The 24,855-nt window shown below is 39.0% G+C and overlaps 1 protein-coding gene across 10 annotated transcripts in view; it reads right to left on the bottom strand.

The window, feature by feature from the left end:
• Positions 1-24,855, bottom strand: part of ZBTB20 (zinc finger and BTB domain containing 20) — a 477,688-nt gene that overhangs the window by 419,839 nt on the left and 32,994 nt on the right. Inside the window, exon 1 of one of the 10 annotated variants that reach the window (XM_032678454.1) lies at positions 10,634-10,654. The exons of the other annotated variants lie outside the window; for them this stretch is intronic. The gene's annotated coding sequence lies outside the window, so the exon portion shown is untranslated. Of the gene's footprint in view, positions 1-10,633; positions 10,655-24,855 lie in introns of those variants that run through there. 10 annotated transcript variants of the gene reach the window in all.

The following is a 24,855-nucleotide window of genomic DNA, read 5'->3' as shown; positions in this document are numbered from 1 at the left end:
AACACTGAATCATTGATGAAAAACTTTATGAGAAGCAGAATCAGCTTAAGAAGGAAAAGGAGGAATTAAAAAAAAAAAAAAAAGGGTAGGCAGAGGGGTATTTTGTTGTGGATTTCCCCCCCTTTTTTGAAGGAGAGATCCAAACACCTACACTCTCCAAAATGTCCTTGATTAAAATCTCAAAGAAAGTTATCATTCATGCCACCTCTAACCTTATGCCTTCTGATTGAAAATTTTCAAGTAAAAATGTTTCCATCACGTCCTTGGTGCAAGAACTCAAGGATGTGCCTTTCTCATGAGCTCAGAAAATCTTAAAACCCCTTGTCTCCTTGGAGGAAGTAAACAGATGTCTGCTAAACACTTAGGTTTACATAACATTTCTTCCCCCTTATTTATTGAAAAAAAGGTCTTTTTAGAAAGCACTTCATATTTTGAGAACACTGAATGCTTTCTTTCCTTTTTTTTAGTATTTTTGGCAAAGTATGTTTTTGATTATTTAAAGATAATCTCTATTCTAAATTGCCTCTGACTCACATAACCTCCATACTTTAGAAACCACAATAAAAGTGCAATATATTAGCTATAAATGAATAGGGAGTGAGTCAGCGAATAGTTAAGGACATTCCATGGAAATGCATGAGCTGCATACTAGGTTTTTAGAAAAATATTCTATTTCATTTTTAGAATTAACAATATAGATTAGTTGGAACAAAGAAAATACTCTCTTGCAAAACACTGCAATGTGTTTTGTTTTGTTTTCCTTATGTGTCTTTGTCTATTGTACAAAGACACCTTTAGTGAAGTGACAGAAACACTGGTTTTGCAGGGAAAGAATAGTCACAACTTGCACACACTAAAGGATTTCTGTAATTATGGGAGGTTTTTTAACACTTTCCCTGGGAATACCTCATTTGTTGTCCTTTGCAAGGCCATTTTAAAATATCAGCTTACAGAAAATACTGTAGGAAAATCACGTTTTTCTCTAGCTACTGAGTTCAAGTGTGTTTAAGTTCAGTGCTTTGAGTATTAAAAGAAAAAAAGAAAAAAGAAAAAAAAAGAAAAGAACCCTGATACTTCTACTTGCCAAGGCTCATATTCTCAGCAAAGTCTTCATACTGAATATATGAAGAAGTCCATTAAATACTAACTAATGTTTTCCATGCATCATCATGTCTGCAGATCCCCACTAGGGAGTCATGCCCCTTACCACATGCATCCCAGATCTAGTAAGCATGGTATAAATAACTACACAAAAATTGTAAGTAGGGGACATGAGACAAACAGAATTCTTACAGCACAGGATTATGGCTATAAAGAGAGTCATAATAACTCCCATTCTATCAAACCCATAGCTACTGCCTGAAAAACAACTTTTTTCAAGATTGAAATCTGCCAGAGGTAAAACATTTACTACAGATGAACCTAAGACAAAGGTTCTCCATTCCATCTTAAAAGCAACAAAAGCTGACTGGACCATAATCTGAGCATGAACTTAAATATGACATGGATAGGGCCTTAACTATCTTGGCAGACATCATTCACTTCCAGAAAAAACATTAGCCACATAGGTGTTGAGCATGCTGGAGGACCCCAGCACAAGGCTAGGGAAAAACAACAACAACAAAAACATGGTAAGTAAGGAAATGCTCAGTGGATCTAGGTGTACTAAAACCAAAGGTGTGCAGTATTCTTTCCTTCTTGACTTGGGCTGCACAAGGTATTTGGATGCAGAATGCAGGTCGAGTTGCAACAAAATTATCCAGCCTTAGCTACTTGTAGCTATCTCCTGGAATGGAGGAAATAGCAGCCAAGGACACCCCAAAATAACAGAAGATAAGTACTGAATAGCTATTAATCTCACATTGAATCATGGAGACTGAAAAGGACAGGTTCCTGTAGCCAGTATTCTGCACTCATAAATAAAGGTCATGCAGAGCTCTGGGGAAAGACCATGTGGTGACCCCAAAGCCTGTGTTGGTGGAATCTCACCTTTTTTCCACTCCTACTTGTCTGTCACTACCACACAGAGAAAGTTCAGGGTTCAAAAGACAGTCCACCCACCTACACCTTTAGTTCACAGCAATATTAAGCAATCCTCTCTGTTAAATGAGAGCTTGGGACACCAGCTCTTTAAACTGAGTAACTAAATAAAGAACTCCTGGGCAAGCTGCTAGTAACAAATCTTAAATCAGCTGCTGTTTTCTATACATGATAAAATAAGCATTTCCTCAAATGAGACAGGTGTGGGAGATCCTAAACCCCTTCCCATTTAATCTCCATAGGAAAAAAAAAAAAAAGGTGTTCACCCAGCCAGCCACTGCAAAACTTTTCACCTCAGATGCAGATGTACACTCCCCTGATATCTCTGCCAATAAAACGAGAAGGAGGAGCGAAACTTAATGAGATATAAAAATACAACTGGATTCCTTTTTGTATCGTTCGCTGGTTTTATTTTTGGACTGTTTACCCACTGAGGTGACATGATCTGTAGCAACACAGCATAACCCCAAAACCCAGCATCCCTCTCGGCAACACTTGCTCTGGCGCATCCAGGCTGAAGCTAAACAACGGCTGATGGTGCAGAAGCAGATCATCCACACTCAGAAAATGAAACAACAGACAGAGGGATAAAATAATTCTTATTCTTCAGGGTTTAGATTGTAGCTGGCCCACATGTGCCAGATAGCTAAGGATGGGAAAGGCTCTTCCCAAGAGTATGACTGGGGCAGACAGCCCAGCATTTTCAATTGTGAACATAACATTTCTAGTGAGTCTAAGGAAAACAGCAAACTGCTTTCTATCATGTAACTTTAAGAAGACATTTTTCAATAGCAGGAGGACTAAATAGGTCACAGCAAAACCTCACGTGCTGTCAGCAAAGACTGTAGTGGTTTTGCTGAAGTAATCTCTTCTGTAATCAAAAATGGCCCGTCCCTTCAGCCTTCCTCTGTGGCCTCGGTCTGACAAAACAGTCTCTCGTTTTGCCCAGTCAGGTGCTGTTACAAAGCAGAAGAAGGTGCTTTTATGAAATCAAAAGCCCCAGCCTAGAAAACTAAATGACATTTCAAAACCTATCTGGTTCACCTGGTGCAATTTCCCCCTCCGCTTCCAGCAGATTAAAGATAATGCAGGATTACCAAAGTTGGGTGTGCTCCCAGCTTTGTATCTGGAGTACTATAAAGAATGGCATTTGGTTTGCTTTCTCCTGTACATACCAGTGAAGTGGGACCTTCTTATTGAGCCACTTCAGAACTGAAATATTCCAGTAACCTAATATCACATAAGCTTAAAGGCCTATCCCCAGATGTGTGCTCAGAGTTGTCCAGTGAATTCAAAGCCAGAAATACAAAACCCTTTTATAAACGGAAACCTGTTTAATACAGCTATTGCTTCTCAGTGAGAAACTGTACGCATGCAACACTGGGTACTGCTCTGAAGCTGGAAGCAAGCACTATTTATACTGCAACAGAGAGCAAGTTTGGTCTTAACAGGAGGGATGCCAGCTTCCCAAGCTGGCATGCATGATGGTTTTGCACACAAGAAAATAAAAATGAGGAACAGAGGGCAGGGGGGGAGCAAGAACTGTAGTCCTCACTCCTTCTGTCTGTATCTATCACGAGTGTAAAACCAGCTGTAAACAGTAAAGACTTCCCTATCAAGCAAAAATACCATCCTGATTAAACAGTGGTCATGACAGTTAAATATTTTTAGACTTAAACTAGTCCACTACAATTCACTAGAACCTCCTAACTAAACTAAACACACAGTGTAAATCTGCAGCCTTTATCAGAAGGAATAAATACGTGTCAATGACTTAAGTTGTGCGGGGAAAGTCTACAAGAAAAGAGCTTTTAATGTGATTGCGCCAACTTATAGAGGTGAAAGAAGAGGGTAAAAGGAAAAATAAAACACACAACATGTCATATAAATCCTTTGCTGGGATATTCCAAAATGCTACTCATCATTACACTGAATCTTCTGCATATATTCTGCTGGTGACAGTTTGATTCTGCCTATGCTTATCAAATGGATGGGTGCATGTACAGTCATATGATAGAAAAGGGTTTGTCCATAAAAACAGCAGCTGAAGGCAGTTTGCTGCCACCAGAATGAACCCTCCAAGCTATAGCTCATTCTGCAGGAGCCCTTGGCCAGTCTGGGACACAGGTGAATATGCCTGCCCAGCTGGGCTGCACAGAGTCCAACAGCCACTGCTGAAGCACCACTTGGTCTAGGCAGCTGCTTGGAAATGCATGGGACCAGAGCAGTGAGCTTTTGTGTGCACCCATGTGTGTGATCTCTGGGCTGTGTGAAACTTAAGACTTTTGACCATTCTCTTGCACAACACACTCCGTGACTTCAGCACATGCAAGTCTCAGGAAGTTTTTATGATTCACACTGAAATTTTTCCTGCTGAGTTTTACCCCTTTGAACATCTTAAAATAATTCCTTTTTTGTCTTAATATTTTACACCCTTCAAATACTTGTAGATTGTTATCATATGTCTTAGTCATCATTTAGTCCAAACTGTACATATTAAAATCTTGTAATCTTTGCTCATATTTCAATCTCTTCAGCCTCTTAACTTCTGTTGCTCTTCTCTGAATTCTCCACTAATTTCTTGACAACTTTTTGGCAACAGAGTGGCCAGAATAATAGTGTCATGGACACCTTACGGCTGTACAGAGATGAAAAGGGAAATGTGCAACACCAAAATGACATTAGCTCTTCCTCAAAAAACAACAAATATGTCTAATCTGTTGTCCAGGATCACTTATTTTTAGTGGCTGCATCATGAAATGCTCTGAAATACAAGTACAAATATTCACCTAAAAATAATAACTCAGAGACAAGAGTTTAATATTCTTGAACCTGTGTTTAACTAGTCTTCATGTTATCTGTGAGGAAGGTAACATGGAACAATATTTACCTGCAATACTGAAGAGCAAATGGCTGAAGGGAAGTCTAAAAGGACATAACCCATAGAAAAGTGACCACATAGAACCAAGAATCCCAACAGTTTCTTCACCACAAACCAAGTTAAGCAGCAAGTGTTTAAAAAAGGAAATATTTTAAAATAAATACAAAAATATACAATATTTTAAGTTAAATACAAATACTCTTTCAAACTCTGGAAAATTCTAACATGCAACATTTCTACAAAATAAGAAAAAGCACAGTAGTTTTCTGCGTTGTCTGTCTGGACTGTAGAAATATTCTTCAGATAAATCTGATCAGGCCAGGGACTAAGATGCATATAATCTAACTATTATCTTCCTGAAAGTTAGATATCAAACTGAAGCCACTGTAATCATCTCCAGAGAGCCATTAATCCCATCCTAAAACTGTAATATATTTAGGATGAATAGCTCTCTAGAGGTATTTCTCCTCCTCTCCACTGATAACAGAGGGAGACTAAATAGCTGCCTTGACGCGTTTTCCTTGATGATGACTAAAGTTAAGTAACCTGTACCCAAACATCATTTATAATGGCTGGTCTCTAAAGGAATTAATGTAAGCAATTAGGTTGTGCAGGCACTTTAAATATTATCTTCTATGGAATTTTTCAATTATTTGGTATTAAAACCAAACCAACCAACCCACAAAACGAAAACTAAAAACTTACAGATTCGCATTCAGATGTCCTTCCAATTCTCCCAGTACTAAACAAAGACCACTGCATATCCACATGCATGGAAGATTTCCTTCCATACAAGTCTCCAAACATTGGTGGCAATACGACGGGTTCAGGATGACAGAAATCTGTCATTGCCTTTGTATGTAGGGTTCAAATGCTCTGAAGTGGCTATTAATTAACTAAAGTTTGGGAAGCAGCATTCAACCTTCATCTGGTTCATAACAGGCGGAAACGGAAAACGAGCATGAACAAAGCTACCCAACAGGGAAGACCCACACAAAGCTGAGGCAGAAATAGGATAAAAAGGGTTAATTTTAGAGGAAAACTATAGGGAACCATATAGTTCTAATGGCAATGATCTGCAAAACTTCCAAAAATGCTACCAAGAAAATGATGTATGAGGAAAACTGAGAGAACAGCAAGTCTATTAAGACATAGACACAAACCCTTGCCACAAGGAACTTCCAAGCTAAGAGGAAGTAGTAATTTTTAAAAAGAAGAAAAGAAGGGGGGAGTTGTTTAAAAATTAAATGGAAACCAGAAATACAAGAAAAGAAACATAATATATTGATACTATAAACCACTTCAAATATATAATCTTTGTGAGAAGTATATGGAAGAGGAAAACAACCAGGAAAGGAGTGTTGCCTCGCTAAACAGACTGCACAAACATGCTCTGAGGCCCAAAATGTACAGAGCATCAAACCTACTGAAAACTACATGTAGTGATTAAAGGCAAAAGCAACTAATTCTGCCATGATCGAGAACTACCACAAACTACCAAATCAGGAGATGAATGTGATTTTGAAAACAGTTTGAGAAGTAAGACAAAGCATTTACATGAAAAAGTTGGTGAAGATGGGAATTAATTATGCATTTCCTGTGGAGAAAAGAACACAGCAGATCTCAGCTTTCCAGCATTGTCATGCAATGCACATGGGACTTTTTTTTTTTAAATTCAAAAAGTAAATTAGAGACCAAAGGGACATTATTTCCAGACTAGGCTCTAGTCTGTGTGGATGAACAGACTTGAGTAGGTGAGAGTGCAAGACAGAGTAATGAAGTTCAAAATTCTTTGGAAAAGAAAGAGGGATAAAAGCAAAGTAAAAACAATGGAGTTCCAGAACGTAGATCTCAATGATCTTTAAGAACTAGTAGGTAAAAATCCCTGAGAGTCTACAGGAATAAAGACCTTAAAGAGGTATAACTGTTCTTCCAAGCAATTATAATAATAAAAGCACAAGCTATGCCAATAAAGAGGAAAGAACAAGAATAGTAGAGTTTTAGCAGCACTAAAGTATGAGGTCTTTACTACTATCAAGACAGAAAAAAAATCCTGAAGAAAACAGAAGGATATCAGAATATGTAAGTACAAAAATGACATAAACATGTAGAGACAAAATGATAACGGTTCAGAGCACAAAGGACAAAATTTACAAGGAATGTCAAGAATAGCAAGAAACCATTCTATTGGTACATTTAGGCAGATGAGAAAAAATGTGGCTCTGTTAATCAATGCAGAGGAAGTTCAACTGACAGATGATGTGAGTAGGCTGAAGTGCTTAACACCTTTTTTGTACCACCATTCATTGAAAATTTCAAGCTGAGAGACACGGATATTTCACTTAATACTCATGAAGAGGGGTATGGTCTTACTCCAGAAGAAATGGCAAACAAATTAGAAAGCACTTAGCTAAGTTAAATATTTTTCAAGTAATTTATATATGAACTCATCCTGGTCTCCTTAAAGAACTGCCTGAAATAGACTTTGAGATTTTGTAGAAGGTAAGAAAAGACTCAAAGAATAAATCTAGTACCTACTATGAAAAGAGAGAGAAAAAATAAAGAATAGGGGAATTCCAGACCACATGATTTAAGCTTAATTCCCAGAAAAGCTATTGAACAATGACTCAAACCAGCTTTTAAGCACCTAAGTATAAAAGACAAGTAGCACTCAAATTGATTTGAGAACAAATCATGCCAAAACAGACTAATTTCCTTCTCAACAGGAAAAGAAACCTTGTAGAAAGCAAATGTCATGTACTTTAACTTTATTTTGGCCTTTGACATCTTATATAATATTCTTATATGCAGGTTAGGAACAAAACAAGCATATCCATGGTATCGCACAGATGGAAAACTATTTTGGATAAGGGAACACATAGTAGTTACCAAAATACAAGAATGCATCAACTGGGTTTCTGCCCTGAGTTTTTTCTATTTGACTTTTTATTAATAACCTAGGTGATGGAAAAGAAAACATGTTTATTAAACCTGCAGACAAATCAACCTAGGAGGGCACTGAGTGACTGAATAAAATTTAAAACTACCTTGGCAAATAAAAGAAATTGTCTAGAGGTACTGGATGAGATTCAACAGGACTACAGGTAATGTACCTGGGCAGAAATTATTAATGACACAAATACAAGACAGTGATAACTGAGCAGGCAGCAGTTTTCAGAAAAGGATCTAGAGTTACTGTGAATTACAAGCTTAATATCAGTTAGCAATATTTGACAGAAAAGGAGTCAATCATCTTTTGGGGGTTTGTAAAAAGACATGTTGCTCCAAGGACACGGGAAGTAATCTTTCAGCTCTACAAAATCTGCAGAAGTTTCAGGATGTAAACAGACAATCTGGGTAATGCTTTTCAAGAAGATGTGAAGCAAATGAAAAATATCCGCAAAAACACGTGTTAGAGACTAACAGAGAGTCTTCATAATAGAATCCATTACCTGCCAGACCTTTCAGCTAGCCTGATGCCAGCAACGAGTCACAGAAAAGTGGCAGCAGAAAATCTAAAAAATTTTGTCATCTGCTCACTATCACGGAAAAAAAAATGAATAAAAGGTACGAAATATCTCGAAAGCAGCAGCAAAGGCAGAGAGTTCTGGAAATCAATTGCACCAGGGCACAGTATTTTGTTTTTTAACCAGAAATTGATAAATTTGTTAAAAACACATTCATCAAGACTGGACTCCTGTATAGAGAAAGTAGAAAATCTAATTAGTGGGTCTCAATTGCATTTACTTTCAAGGTTTACAAACTTCCTCAAAAACAGTGAAGTCTCTTATGGTACCAACACATTGGAAATGACATCTCCAAGTTCTGTGATGAACCCCTAGTGCGCACAGGTGGAGGCATGTCTGTACTGTTCCTTCTTTCCCTTCAAAATAGACCTCTCCAGCTCGTCATCTTCCCATCCTTCTAGTGCAGATTCTACTCAAACCACTTACTTACACAAATTACTGTCCACACCCTTCTATCATGGCTAATCCCATAGCACCGGTTCCTGCTTCATTCCCTCCCTGCTTTCCTCACCTCCACAAAGCCAGGGTCCAACTCCATCCTCTTACCTTATCGCACTCCCCGCCCACCTCCCCATGATCCCTGCCCTGTGTTGCCTTGGATGTCCCCCCTAGTCTTGAAGAGAAAGTGCAGATCCTGACACGGTCAGTGTTTTGGCAGTGGCTGCTGGGGGCGGAGCAGGCTGGGTTACCAACACCAACAGAAACGAGTTGCCACCTGCCACATTATTTGCCTTAAGCACTTTTCAGATGTTCGGGGCAAATATCTGAGGAAGAATGTTTGTCATGTGGTCAGATAAGAATCTCCAGGTAGGCAAGGCTGGGAGCTTCTAGCTGTTTGAGTGGCTCAAGTACCTCAGTGTATTGCTCCAGTCTGCAGCATGTAACGCAAAAGGTGATTGCAGGGAAACTATTTCCCAAGTCAGATTTCATAGCTTTTTGCCTGCCTAGAAGACAGGTACCTCAGCTGGCCCAATGCATAAGACTTCACACAGCAGTTTGTGTTACCTGGGCTGTCACTCCAGACAAAATGCCTGCTGGCAGATCTCCCTGAGCTCAGAACTTCACTTGGAGGCATAAAACCCTCAGATACTGCTAAGCACCACAGACTCTTTCTGATTCCCGGGATCTCACACAGAAGACACAGCTGGCCAGCAGGGTGGTCTGATGCATCTAGAATACAGAGATGCACAGCAAGAAGAGATGCTGCCGTGTTGCAGTTGCCAACACATGAACTCCAAACACTATGGCTGAGAAGTGTAATGAACGAGCAAGTCCCAAACCTCACAGTGCCTTACAGATCGGAAAGGCCTTCACATAAAAGAATGTAAAGGCTCTTCCCACCAATTAAAGTCCGCCTGCTTGACAGGGAGTTGTAAAATAACAATCATATCTTAAAGATGGGTAAATACATAATATCTATTGCCTCAGGAAAGATAGGAAGTTCGCAATTCTTCTTGAATAATTAATGCAGGCATAGGAAAGGACTACTGCTACTACTATCAGTGGCAGAACAGTTTGGCGAATGAGAACAAGATTAAGTTTTAACATTTTTTGAAGAAATGGAACCAAATTCATTATTCAAACACTTTTTATACATTCAGACTCTTTCCAAACGCACTGCCGGTAAACACAGGCATAAGTGTAGGAGTAAGAACATATATAAACTATTTTGTACACTTCTGTGATGACTGCAGCTAACCCTGAAGCCTCTGGAATTCTGCTAATCACAAGACACACATGTTCGCAAGATAATAAAACTGAGATACCAGGAAGCAAATCCATGCCATACTGATTCATGTTTCTGACTCTGTCTAGCTGCTCAGTGCTGTCTGCTTCTACATTATTTGAAACCTCAAATATCCAAACAGCTTTCCCAATACCCACATATAAAACTTCAGAAAAATTAAGCCATTTCCTTTCATGTGTGAATCAACCTGTGGATTCAATAATATCTACTACAAAGTAACAGTGAGACCAAGAGCTTATTAAAAAATAAACAAACAAAAAAATTCCTTTCATATGGCTAGTATGAATATCCATTACTAAGTCCAACAGAATTCAAATTGAGTATAAAACCTACATTGTTCAAACACTTGGCCAATTATCTCATGACAGAGTAAGGTAGTAATGTCCTCCATGGCTAGTTTTTTCCATACTTGCTCATGAGAACGCTTTCCTCACCTACCTCAAAAGTGTTAGGTACTTTCAGAAGCTGAGATGACCAAAGTAGGCAAACAACTTGATTTCTTCAACAGTTCCTGTCTTCTTACAGATATACATATGTTTTAATTTCATGTAAATATCACACACTGGATTATACAACTTTTTAAAACAACATTTTTGCCAGAAATGTTACACCATTTATTTGGAATTTCTAAGTTCACTAGAACCAAGAGTCTTCTGGCCAACTGTGCTTCTAAATGCATATTCTACTAGAAGTTCTCTGCATCCAGCTGCTTCAGCAGGTGCACCTGGGCATTAAGCACTTTGGAAAAAAAGCAGCTACTTATTTAGAAACATAGAGAATTGGAAAAGTAAGATGAGATAATCACATATTTCAAAGTTTAAGTTTTGACAGTTTTAGGATGTATGTTTCCTGTCTCTAGCTCATAAAAAACCTGAGAGCAGTTAGCACACTTGAACAAGCACCCCTCTACGACACAAGCAGGGAACTATCTCCAGTGAAGCTTTCAAGTTCTTTCTCTACTTGCCTGACAGAGCTAGAACCCACAGATATTTTCAAAATCCATCCTTATGCAGAGAGTTTTCACTGTGCAAACCCAATGTTGTTTAGCATTGAGATTTTATAAACTAACTCACAATTTTTCATTAATTATGAAATTCGCGAATTAACAGCATTGTAACCTTATATGTGTACGTAGGAACAAAGTAAAATTAAACAGATGTCATACGAGTAAGGTTGGCAAACATACTCTAAAACACTCTTCAGAGCACAATCTCAACATACAATTATATTTTCACACTTGGGCACAGGCCTCTTTAAGAGAAAACAAGTTTCTCCCAAGGTAGCTTGTCATTACTGTGCTGCCACCATATTCTGTTCGACCATCACAACCAAACAAACCTACCCCAAAACTCTCTTTCTCATCTTTGAACTACACCAGAGTAGACAAATGTAAGGAAAGCAGAAACAGAACTTGTGAATACATTTGTTTTTCTTGTAAAAATTCTAGAATTCATTGCAAAAACACAGTATATCTACCTTTGTTATGCTTTATATTGGAACTCACGTATGTACTAACAGACTGTAGCAGAAAGCCATCTCCAGTATCTGTGGGCCCTTCAGCAACTGCACAGGAACACAACAGTGTCCAAGGAGAGAAAGGGCAATCATTATTACTCTGTCAAGAACAGTGCAATAGTTGGCCCTATGATACTTCCCTCAAAGCAAAAAAGTTATTGAAATTTGTTTTGCTTTGGATCCCCAGTACAGAATTAATTGCCTGGGATAGTTTATCTATCTCTTAAGCCAAGTCTGCATGGGGACATTGAGAATGCTAAGGCAAAACAACTAAAGGTTTGACACCAATATGCACACATTTAATTGTCTTGAAGCTGTGAGTAGATGCTCTAATTCAACAGCAAAGCTCCCTGTAGTTCCTTATTCAGTTAAGCTACATTGGTCTAAGACTAATTTACTCCTGAATTAAAGCAGTCCCCCAAGGACTCAGCACAACTCATTTTTGCATACTAACTTCATGCAGTTAGCCAATTTGCCTTAGCTCTTCCTGAGTTCCCCAAACCTTAGGGAGTTTTCAACTGAAAGGAGCTGAAGGGAGCTTGGCTACTTCATCTCCAATGGTGGGAACCCAGTGTTTTCTTTAACATTTTCCTTCTAGAACACAGGGGGGAAAAAAAAAAAAACTAAAAGAAATTCCTTGCATTGATTAGCTGCTTCCTTTTCTAAGATGAAAATTCAGTGAATTTGGAGTTTATCATTACTGTGCTCCTACTCTCACTCTTCAAGGTTGTGGAAGCCAGTCTTGGGAACCGACACGTTAACATAGAGGAAACAACCAGAAACAGACAATGAAAAAAATGCAAGTGGATACTAATCTCGTAGTGGGATTTGAACTGTCACATCATCTTTAGAGGCTTCAAATCATGTTGGAGCCATAATCTACTGACACTGGTTTTGTTCATCATGAAATGATTTGGAAATGGCAAACATATCACCATGCTCTACTGTTTCTCATCGCAACCACTGTTGTGGTACCTCAGCACTCTCTGTAAATGAATTGTAGCCTTTTAATTCAATACTAATTCAATTTAATACTAATCCTAAACTGGGACCGATATTTCCCAAAATATTCTAATAAAATTACCTACAGAAAGGATCAATTGTTTTTAAAGCAAATTAGTTGCTTCCTTACTGAGAGAGCTCAGACTACCATTTTATTTAAGTCAAAATGTAAAGCACTTCTGTAACTACAAGCATTTAGGAGAAATAAAGATGTCCTTCTTCCATCCAGAGTCATTAGAACTTACCTGGATACTGGCAGTAGTTGGACAATACTTTGTTTTGGCCTTACTGCATGGATGTCCAGGTTTCAGTGATGCTTTGGGTGTACCCGCAGAGACATCCTTATGCACACACTTGTGCAGACAATATCCCAAGGTACCTCATAAAATTAAGTTCATTGACTGAGCTATCAGAACTAGTGTTAGAGGCCCTACTGTACAGCAGCTAGCTGAAAGGAGTGTTTAGAGGAATAAATAAATATACATAATGCCTGACGTTTCCTTTCCCCAAAATAAATTCATTCATTATAAATGAACTGTCACATCATCATCTTTAGAGACTTCAAATCATGTCAAAGCTGTATGTACTGACACTGGTTTTTGTTCAGCACAATTTGGAAATTGCAATCTTATCACCATGCTCTAACATTTCTCATCACAACCACTGCTGCAGTATCTCAGCACTTTCTGGAAATGAACCATGTTCCATGGATTCAGTAATAGATCTAACACTTTAAAATACCACTCAAGCCAGGCATCACCAGAATAAAGTGGGAAGTATGCAACATGGGATGCACTGGAGCATGGACTTTTAAAATTTTTATTTTCAATTCTAGATGTTTTTAAACTTAGTATTTAACCTCTCAGTGTTAATTAAAAAAAATCCCAATCCCAAAGGGATTTGTATAGCCATATCAAGCAAGAACTTTTAAATATTTTTATATATTTTATTACTTAAAATAATAAAAACAATAAGTATACAAATGGCAGTAAAGCCTCAGAACAATATTTTCATTGATTTGCTGGAGAGAAGGACCCCTAGTGTCCAGCTGGATTTTAGCCAGCCTGGGGTCTGGTGACTACACAGCATCCAGGATGAAAAAACATTTTAGCTTGTACAATATTTCCTGCAAACATTTTCTCATCCCTTTTATTTGGAAACTGATTGATGAAAAGAAAAAATACATATATGCAGTTCTGCTTTCCTAAACTAATTATTTCAAAATATTATCAAGGTATCATGTGATCACCTGGACTCTGAGGATTCATCATTACTGATGAACAAGAATGTGCCTTGGCACAATAGTTTCAGTGGTTGATTATGCATTGCAGACACCTATAGATAAACATCTCTATTTGTAAAAAATGAGCACTGTCTCCGAGAGCAGTTGCTGATGAGGCTTTAAAAGCAGCATCAAAAAAATGTAATGCTAGAAGGATGAGGCTGCCCAGCCCTGTCATATAGTAGCTTCGCTTTCTAAGAGGGAAAAAAAAATCTGCATGATTCCTTATGATCAGGGTTCTACCCATTTATTTGGCTAATCATTTAAATGGCTAAACAGACCTCTAATTTGAAAATAAAAACCGACTGATGCAATCACAAACAAGTTCTGAAATTGTGATTTATAAAAAAGAGGAGAAATCTTGTTCTAAGCCAAAACACACACACAGTTACCTTTTTCTAATCAGAGCATTCATTTCTCCTCATTATGATCTCACAAGCACATTAAAATCTTATTAACATTAATTACTTCTGAGCGTCTATGCATGAGCAGCGACAGGCTTGCGCGCGCGCGCGTGTGTATGTGTGTGTGTCTCTGGATCATATCTACATTTATATACCTTGCTGCACTTTGCTTATAAAACATGTGAAAATATTGCTGCTAACACCAATTAGCTAATTTCACACACACAGATAGTAAGCTGCTGTCTCGCTGCACAGCTTATTATAGACCAGCAGACAGATGGACAGACAAACAGACGCAAAAAGCATCACGGCTCCTCCTAAACGCAAGATCTAAAATGCCTGGCACCCCCAGGAGTGCGAGTTTTATCCTCGTAAGTCTGAGGGAACGAAATGACACAAATAAAAATAATAAAAAATAATAAAAAAATACAAGACAGCCAAATATCCCATTTTCTACACAGATGGGTTCAATGATGAAGTGATAGAGACAAAGAAAAAACTGGCAGGCAGACAAGCAGCAGGCGCACAGAGAGATAGACAGAGACAGATAAACAAAGCAACAGAGAAAGAGATGAAAGCATATTCATATATGTGAATCTGGGCTAAGCAATATTAACTTTAGCCCACCAAAAAGGTAAGGAAAGAAGTGGCAGAGGCAAGAGTCACCATAAGACTCACTTCACAAGTGAAATCCTGACTCTTTACAAAACTGTTTATGATTCTATTTACACTGAGCATACTATGTGCAGCAGTGCTGCTGGTGACACTCAGCTCCACCACAAATTCCAGAACCAACACAGGAATCCAGGCATTGCTATGGAACTGTACCTTCCTCTTCTTTTTCACCCTTTGTTTCCATCTAACTTAGATTCACCTCTATCCTTCTTCCAAATCTCATCCTCCTGAACCCTTCTCTCTACTAGGGGTTAAGATATAAACATCATGCCAAAGCCATGTTTCTTCTTCCCTGGGAGATCAGCCTCTCAACTGGGTCCTTTGCAGAGCCTAGGTGGATATTTGCTGGTTATTTTCCTCTCTACCCAAATACCCATGTCTGCTCATCTTCTGCAGCTCTGAGAAGAACTGCAACCCTCAACTGGAATTAAAACTTACACTGACATCAGTAGGATACAAGGTTTAGGAGTGTCAAAATTTGCCTTTTAGAACTACTACCCTTTGTTTCACTTCTGTATTCTTCCACTGATGACATGATCAAGCAAAACACTATAAGGAAGAAAATAATCAAAGCTAAGGAAGATGGTTTTCTGGAGAAATTTCCAGATGGCATGAAAGGCTTCTTTATTGGGAAAATTTTTGAAATGAACAAATCTTAATTTCTCATGGTAACACGAGTATTTGCATTTCCTACTCCCTCTTCTCAGATCAAGAGAAGGTAAATGTGGCAATAATGACTGTGTTATCCCCAGCCTTTTACCTAAAGATATTAGAGCACTTCAGAAAATGTTCATGAAGCTTCAAGGCATGTAGAAGTTTCTCCCATCACTCCATTTTACTGCTAGGGAACAGAAGAGCAGAGAGGTGAAGTAACCAGAGAAGTAAGAAGGTCTATGGCAGACCTAAAACGTCCTCTTATTTACATTTGTCACTTTTTTCTTCTTATACATGCTCTATCAAAGGTCATTACAAATAGTACCTGAATTTTAAAACGAATAAATTCCATGTCTTCAGACTGTACTCGAGACCCTTGATTTGTATTTATCTGACTCATGACCTTCTCCTAATGCTTCTTATCCAGAAGGACCCACTCCCATACAAACCCAGCACAGCTGCTGAGAAAACTACCATGAATTCAGTCAAGCAACTTTGGGGCATATCGGTTGTATTTCAAACATCCAAATCAGTTATGGTGCATTGTTAGTAAATCCAGTGATTCCAGGAAGCTTTGGAGCTCCTGAGCATGGACATTATTAGTTCTATTGCACACAAGGGGTAAGCTTGGTGCACCTTGACCGAATTCTGCCCAGCTCAGTTTTACTGAGCACACAGAACAGATCTGGTTACACTGCAGAGCAGGAACCATGGCATATGGCCCCTTCTGCCACAAGAAGAGGTACATGACCTGCTGAGGCAGAAAATAAGTAAGCAAATTGAACACCACTCCATTTGCTCAGCTTACTGTGCTTCTTTAGTTAAGGTTAAATATACAGGCTTTGAGAATGAAGATACAGAAAAGTAAAAACTTTATAAAATAAGCAAAGAACAATAAAGAGTTGAAGCTTTACAGTTTTATGCATATGACAAAGTAGGCTTTTTCCTGCATATTTCCTAAAAAACAGAGCATAGACCATTAAAATCTCTCTAGAATCATGCAGAATTACTTCCTTCCTGGCCTTTACCCAAAGAAGTGGTCTGAGAGGAAGCAAGATTCTCTCTGACAAGGCATGGAGCCTCACCAATTCCGGTTAACAGTGATTCACCCAGAAGTTCAGCTCATTTGCTCAAGCTTCCCAGAAAGCTCAGAGAAATCCATGGACTATTATTCTTCCACATTTCAAACTCTCTGCTGTATTCCCACATCACTGATCTATAGGCACATTTGAAACTTAGGAAAACAGGACAACCACGGAGAATTTCCCTGTAAACACATCAGTGATGCCCATCAAACACCAAGGAAAGGCCACACAAAGACATGAGTTCAATAAAATGGTTAAGAAATAAGTATCCAATAGATTTGCTGATTTAATGCGTACATAGCTGTTGACTCTTTAATCCATCTTTCCCCCAAACCCATATATGTAATGGTTCATGGCACCCAGAAAGAAGAATGGTGTATCCTATAAAGCACTGCTTTTAAGTTTTGAAGACTACGAGCATCCTAATTAAATATAGCAAAACTTGTACCTCAGTGAGTTAAAAAAATAAACCCCAAACCTCTTTTTTTAAGTAAATGCATAACAGTGAAGATACTTAATGACAGAAAAAAGTTGCCAGTTTTTACAACCACAACAACATGTAGAGGCAACTATGCACAAGGAACCTCTGTAGAGCTTCCCTGTGTCTGAATTTTGCATGTAAAATGGACACAAGGGTCCTAAATAGTAAGAGGACTCAAATACAAGTGGCTTGAGGATCTCTCAAAGGACATATGCTTATCAGCAGAGACAAATGAATCTCAGAGACCATTCAATCTCCAAAACTGGTCATGTATATGTGAAGGGGGGACAGGGGAAAAAACTCTTCTTAGGGGGTGTACAGGAGGGAAAGACATTTACTGCCCTTCCTGTACAAAGAAGCTTGACCTGCCTTTCACAGGTGGGAATTACCCCAGTAAACCTGTCTCCATCTACTGTATTCATCTGCTTTGTGAACCCTACTATATTGTGTCTGCCAAAAGTTACAGCAGGCTGAGACAGTATGAGAGTACTTAGGAGGTGCACTTGGCATCCAGACCAGCCTTGAGATCCAAACCCCTTTGTGTCCTTTCGGAGGTTAATAAGACGAGGTTTTACTGACTCCATCCTGGCTTTTATAAGCTTCTTGGGGATTATTGAAATTGGAAATTGCATATGAAAAAGCTGGTTCATCCAGTTTTTAGGAGGGACGTTCATCTGGTTTGCCCTTCAACCCTTGAAATGTGAGACAAGCCTGAGGAGTGTTCTTTGTTACAATGTCTCACAAATATATCCAGTGATGGTGAGTCCATATGTCTCTGATAAAGGAAAACCTTATTGTGCATTCCAGCCTTTTCCTTTGTAAACATACTACACTAGATGAATTTGGCTCTCAAAGAAGAAAGTATTAATTGTGCTGGCTAATAAAACTTTCTGTTGCTGTCCTTCCAATCTGGTCTTCTAAGCATCAACAGACATTAAAACTGGCTCTTGGGAAGTGAAAGCAGTACAAACCCAAAACTTGTTTGCAAGTTTTCAAGAATTGAGATCTCCAGATCTTGAGAATGTCATTCTCAAGCTAAATTCAGCTACTCATTGTACAGCTTTCAGGTTGAATGGTTCCTCCTACTGTTCACTCTCTGACAGGTGCCTCAGCAGCAATACACCTGTGTTCTGCCCAGACCCAATACTTGCAGGCTCCTATCATTACTTGCATAGGCTTTTCTTTCACTGACAAGTTTAAACAGAGAAGTAACAATCTTCTTTAAATGCCTGTGTCCAAAGAACCCTTAGAGGCTATGTTCTTCTTTACATATCACAGTTCCTAGAGGTTAATTGCCATTGCACATACAGCAGACATCCATACAAGAAGTTCAGAACAATGTAATTATTTGAAGGTACATTTGTCTTTTTACGTGATAGGAAGCTGCAGTCTTCTCTTGATGACTATTTAATTAATCAAGCAACACTATTATGCATTTCAGCCAGGTATAACTTTCCCCTATGATTATTACTGTACAAAAAGAGGGGACAGACTGGTCAAGTTTTCAAACATCTACTTCTTGGACAAAGCTAACACTGGAGCTCATTGGGATATATCCAGCTGAGAGAAATCCAACTGGGGGAAAACAAAAAAACTGAAGTTACATTAACTGAGTTAAGAGAGTAATTATAAATAATAAGCAAACGAAACACCAAAAAGATTTTGTTGTCTTAAAAAATTCTGCTATTAAAGACTTCGTTGATGTGTTGGTATGTTAAATGTATTTGGCATCAATTTCTAGTTACTGTACGGTTTCTATATCTCATTCTGAAAGTAGAAGTAAGACTTTAATGGCAAAGAAGTTGTATATGTGTTACAATACCACAATGGTGTTTAAAAAAAAAGCCTAACAGTCTTTAATATAGCCAAGAATCATCTGAGCTTCCTTTGTCCATGGAACATGGTCTTTACTTTTCCAGCTCCTATTTACATGTACAGTATACTGAGGAAGGAAGAAAGAAAGGCCTCACTTCCTTTTTCTCTCTGTGCCTCAATTGTTTCTGATTAAAAATTAGAAATAATAATGTTGATTTAGCTACTGGAATTAAGCAAAACTAAATTAACTACTTTTGTTAAACACTGTAAGATATTTGAATAAGTTTCTTCAGAAATGCAAAGTGCTATTTATTCATATCAGCAGCTATCTATGGCTAAACTGTCCTGGAACCTTTCGTGAGCATTCCCTTCTCCTGCTGATAACTGTTCTCTGTTTTAAAGTGCATGTGACAGTCCTATATCTGAAAAAGCCTGGGAAAGACGTAGACAGAACTGGCGCCTCTCTTTTTTGATTAATGAGAACAAAGCAAAACAAAACAGTAACAACCAAAAAAAAGAAATCACTCAAGGTCTCAGGATTAAACCTTTGCAGATGAGGAAAAAAAAAAGGCAACTTTTTGTACATTAAATTCTTTGCAGGCTTTGCCTGGGCATTATGAGAATAATCAACAACACCTCGTAAAAGCAAGCTTTTTCATCAGTTCCATAAGCTGAGATTTCAAGGAGAGATCTGGTAAGAAATTTATTAATACACCTATGTATGCTGCCACAGGGGAGACAGTATCTAACACAGCAAAAATGAGGTCAAATTCAGCAGCACTGTCCTAAAGAAAACTGTCTCCTGGTCACAAATCACTTGTGGAGTCCCATGCATCATCTTTACTGCTTCAGACGTATGCCAGCTGCACCAGTAGGCTGGAAGTACAAAGCTAAATTCAGCTCCTGCTTCAGTGTTATTTTTTCTAAACTTCATGGAATTGGTTCGCTTTTATAGAAATTTAACGTAGGGCAAACTATGACCCACAAACATTTTAGCAGAGACACAGACATTCAGAAATTTCACGTGGAACTTCTTATCCCAAGAGCACAGTCCTCTGAAGATGATTATTGCATGATGATTATTCCAGCTCACTGCTCATGAGGAAAAAGGAAAGGGCTGTGGCCTCGTCCCACCCCACTCCGGTCCTACTCACACAGAATCCTGCTGCTAAAATTTTCTCCCTCTCTTGCCAGTGGTACCAAGTTAGCCCCTCTTTTTGCATGAAGTTCAGACTTTTTGTCCTCATTTTCTTTGAACAGCTCTGCCCCCTGCCTGCGTCTCAGCTTTTATTTCTTCTAGCTGCTCACATTCTTCACGAACCTCCCTCCTAAATGCTCCATTTGTGTCCTTCTACGACACTGAAGCCAATGTTCCACAGTAACATTACTCCAGATTTTAATAACTCTTTAAAACAGCCTACAGTCTACTAAACTGTGTTACTGCACAACCAGACTTAACCAGGAAACTCCAGAAAAGTGCATTTTAGCTCACTTCCTTTTTGTTTTCAACTTTTTTCACCTGAAAAAGATGTGGAATGAAAATTAAATTATTTTGGGAGCAGAATAAATTATCACAGGGCTGGATATGGATGTGATCTAGACAAGAGGACTCTCACCCCACCATAGAGACAGCTTTACTGAGCTAGCTCGCTTATTAATAGCAGTCTGGTCAAGACAGCAGAGGGCTAAATGCAGTGAAAGTACGTGGCTTAAGACATATGCAAAATTCAACTGAGTTCCAACATAATACAGCCTGTATGATCAGGGCAGAACAGTTACTGTCATTCAAACTACCTAAGAAAAGGCCAGCTGTTAATTTCCATGTGGCAAAAACTCTTTCAAAAACAAAACTAAACAAAGCAAAACAAAAACCCAAACCCCAAGACTTCAGGTATCAGTTCCAGTCTGACATGCCAGAGAAAGACCACAAGTATTCAAAAACTTCATGGGGAGGCTAAAACAAAGCCGATAGATTAAAGGAAAAGGTTGCAATGCACTTCAGGGTGATAACAAGGCACAAACCCAAGAGGGAAGGACAAAACTCACTAGTATAGCTATAACTAATGCCTCCTAACTGCTCTCAGAAACTGATAAACATCATTATCCCTTTCCCAAAGACAAGTAACTGAGACACTGAGAAATAAAGTGACTTGTTGAAAGTAACACAGCAAACTAGAAACAAACTTCGAATCCTGGTTATCCTTACCAGTATCTTGGATACAGTAAAGACTGCACTGCAATTTGATTACAGCCTCTAGTACTGCACCATGACTTTGTGCTGACAAAAATATTTAAGATCCCTGTACACAGGTTGAAAAAAATTGTCTACAAAAGTATTAAGAAAGAGTTGGAATGAGATCCATTCCCATCTAAAATGTGACTTGGAGATTGGAAGAAAAAGCGATTTAATTCCAGAACCAGAAATGTCCAGCACCAGGGAAAAATAACTGAGCGTTCTGTTGTCCGGCACAAAGTTCTGCATAGCCGACTGTACAGTAAAAGCACAACTGGCTTTTAATCTCATTCAGGAGTAGCTGCTTTCACAGCAGTGAAATCTTTCAGGACAAGCCTGACTGACTTAGTGGATAAATTATTTGAAGTTGGTATAGCACAGAAGGAACCAGCTCATTTAGGAAATGTCGCCATCTTAAAAACACTTATTCTATCCAATTGGAGCAAGCTTTGAAGGTTTCAAAACTTGGCCGTCGTTTGGATAGGAAAATAAAAGCAGCATTTTTATGAAATGCTGGAAATTACAAAACACGGCTTGGACTTCAAACAGTTCACCCATGAGCCAGGACAGGCTGGGCCTTCGCCGGGAACTCATGTCGCTTCTCATCACTTGTATTAGTTTAGCACCAGCAAAAGGTGCCAGATTGGTAGCCCCAGGCGCTGTATTCTCTATTTATCCCCAAAGCAGGTACAACAGGATGGCAAGCTATCACAGAGATGCCAGCCACTGCGACATTTCCTCATGTCCAGGGACCTGGTGAGAGGAGGGTGATGAGGCCTCAGTGCTATCTCTGCTGTGACTGCCCACATGGGGGCCAGTACCCTGCGCTGTTTCAGGAGGATGGGCTCCTAAACTGCAGGGCCTATGAAAGGGAAATAATGTAGCATCAGTCTACAAGTATCCTCCGAGACTCCGAGAAAGAAGAACCATGGATTCTTTTCTTTGCATTATATTCCAGCCGTCTCAAAATGAATGAATACTAGAAAGAGCAATGAGGCCAGAGAGAGTCAACGTACTGAGTACAAATGAGATTTATACGTGGCTTGAGTCACTCCAGACAATTAGCTACCCACCAAGCTGTTTAGTTTATTGTCCCTACTGGATAAAGATTTAATAAGCAGTCACCTAGATGGGAAACATGAGACCTGCAGAAAGGAAACTTTTCACTGCTCTACATGGAAAACTTGAGCCCAGTCCTGCAACAGCCTGCACAGCTGATTCCCAGTGATGTGTCAACGGCTGGAAGATGGGGCTCTTTATCAAGACAGTCCACATAGGTGGAAAATACAGGAAACACAGGACAACTTTTTATTATATTATCACTATGTCAGAAATCTTCCATACATTGCAAATATTCTATGGAAATTAATACAGCTTTCTTCAGTTTTTTTCTCTCCAATACGCAATCTTATCCAGGACTTAGACCTTTTTTCATAGTATGAAAGTGTAAATTCTGGATTTTATTAACTTATCTACTGGGGAAATATGCTGTGTAGGGAATATATTAAACAGTTCAGTCTATGTTTGGAAAAGAAATACAGATTCATCACAACGAGGAAGGATGTTCAAGAGTATCCTGAAAAAACAGCTGGTATTCAAGCCAAAGGACAGGATGAAGTGGGCACAACAGTATAAAGCTGACAAGCAGATTTAACTGACAGTGACAGAAAGAATTGGAAGCTGCCAAACTCTAAGCTACATCAGGGTTTCTTCAGATACTACATGCACTAAAATTGAAACTAAAAGCATCAATGAGGATATCAGATAAAACTCCTTAAGATGGGAAAAATCCTAGAAGCAGCCACAGCAAAATGAAAAATACAAACTTTGGGAAATGACAGAAAAAGGAACGCTTATTAAGTATAAGACTGGAAACAAAAACGGCTGAATGACAGGATTGAACATTTCAGGACCTCTCAGCAGTCATGCCCGGTATACAAATCTTTAACACACTTCATCAGAAGACGTCTTTTGCTGATAATACTGCTAGTTGAAAGAGAGCTCAAAGCCACTCATTTAGGCACAATTTTTGTCAGGCAGTGTCCCAGAGGGTGTGGCCCAATCTCCTGGGAATAGCATTTGTTAGTTTTAGAGAACCAGCAGAGGGAGCACATCAGCAATTAAACATGGTTTTCTTGTGTTTGTGCCTAAACAATGAGATTTTTTTTGTTGTTGTTTTGTTTTTATTCTCAGCATTCCTCTTTCACTAATGCCTGTGACTCACTTAGCTATCAAATTGTTAGGAGTTTAGGAGCCAAAGTCATGGAGAATAACAGGCTCCACATCTACCCCACATAAAAAAACAATGGACATATGCTTTTACCTACTTGTCTTTCTTCACTCTCTCCCCATGTCAACCTCCATCTTACCAGTTCCTGACATTCTGCCCATGAAATCTTGTGTTGCCACACGATGATTGCTCTCAAATTCCTGCACTGTGACCACTAACTTTCTAGTCAGAAAGAAAGGCGTATGGATCTCTAGGGAGGAAAGAGAAATCAATAATTAACTTTCAGTCAGCTGAAAGAACAACTCTGAAGTCCATAAGGCAACTTTCCCAGTCCTACTTCTTGTATCTGCAAGGGATTGATCACACAGCTATTGATGATTTTAGAAGCAAAATATTAGAAAGCTCTTCTTTTAGTTGAGATGAAAAAAAAGGAAAAAAATGAAATCAGTAATTCCCATGCTGTATTTACCTCAGAATCAAAAGACACACTACACTTGTCTGCATTTTTAGCTCTACCACAATCCCAAGATAAATTCACTAGGAAAGTGTAACAGTAAGAGGTCATCTACAGGTGTATCTTAGAGAATGGCACCAAGTCTGTCCTGCAAAGGATTTCCCACCAGGTGCTCTGCAGAGGGTTGGAAGCATTGCCTATTGAGGTTTCCTTTCTTCTTTGTTGTAGTTACCAACTGGTTTAAATACAGACTTTTATAACCACTAGTTTGATAGTAGCTCAAACCTTCTGGAAGACTCTACGGGTTTTGGTTCATCCCTTGCACTGTCATTTACACTTGTGCAAACCGGCCATAAAAAGTTACCTAGCGATCTGTGTCCACCCATTTCAGAAAATCACCAGGAAAGATTTATGACATGAGGTATTGAAGAATGAAGTCCTAAAGACACTGACAGTGTTTGAATTAGGTAGGACTGGTTTCTCCTAGAATACCTGTCTGCCATAAAAGATGTCGAGGTACGGTACCCGATAACAGCAAGTACAGCACAGACTGCAAATCTGCCCTCCATGGGGCTGGCGGGGCAAGTTATCGCTGATGGGATGAGACCATTCTTGGCATGAAAGGATTTCAGCCTTTGTTCTGGCATAGTCCATGGCCTTTCTTCCCATAGTGCCACCTAGTGCCAAGGCAGTCAGCAGCTCACTTTTCTGCGAGGTGAACATCTGCCCCATCGCAAACAGGCTGGGACTCTCCACACTCATTTCACCAAGGCCAAAACCCAGCTGTCAGAGAAACAGTATTATTTTCTTTAAGGACAGCTTTGTCCCAT

Source organism: Chiroxiphia lanceolata, chromosome 2 (genome assembly GCF_009829145.1).
Source record: "Chiroxiphia lanceolata isolate bChiLan1 chromosome 2, bChiLan1.pri, whole genome shotgun sequence".
Classification (NCBI taxonomy): domain Eukaryota; kingdom Metazoa; phylum Chordata; class Aves; order Passeriformes; family Pipridae; genus Chiroxiphia; species Chiroxiphia lanceolata.
The sequence above is the reverse complement of the archived record's forward strand: the minus strand, read 5'-3'. Positions and strand labels throughout refer to the sequence as shown.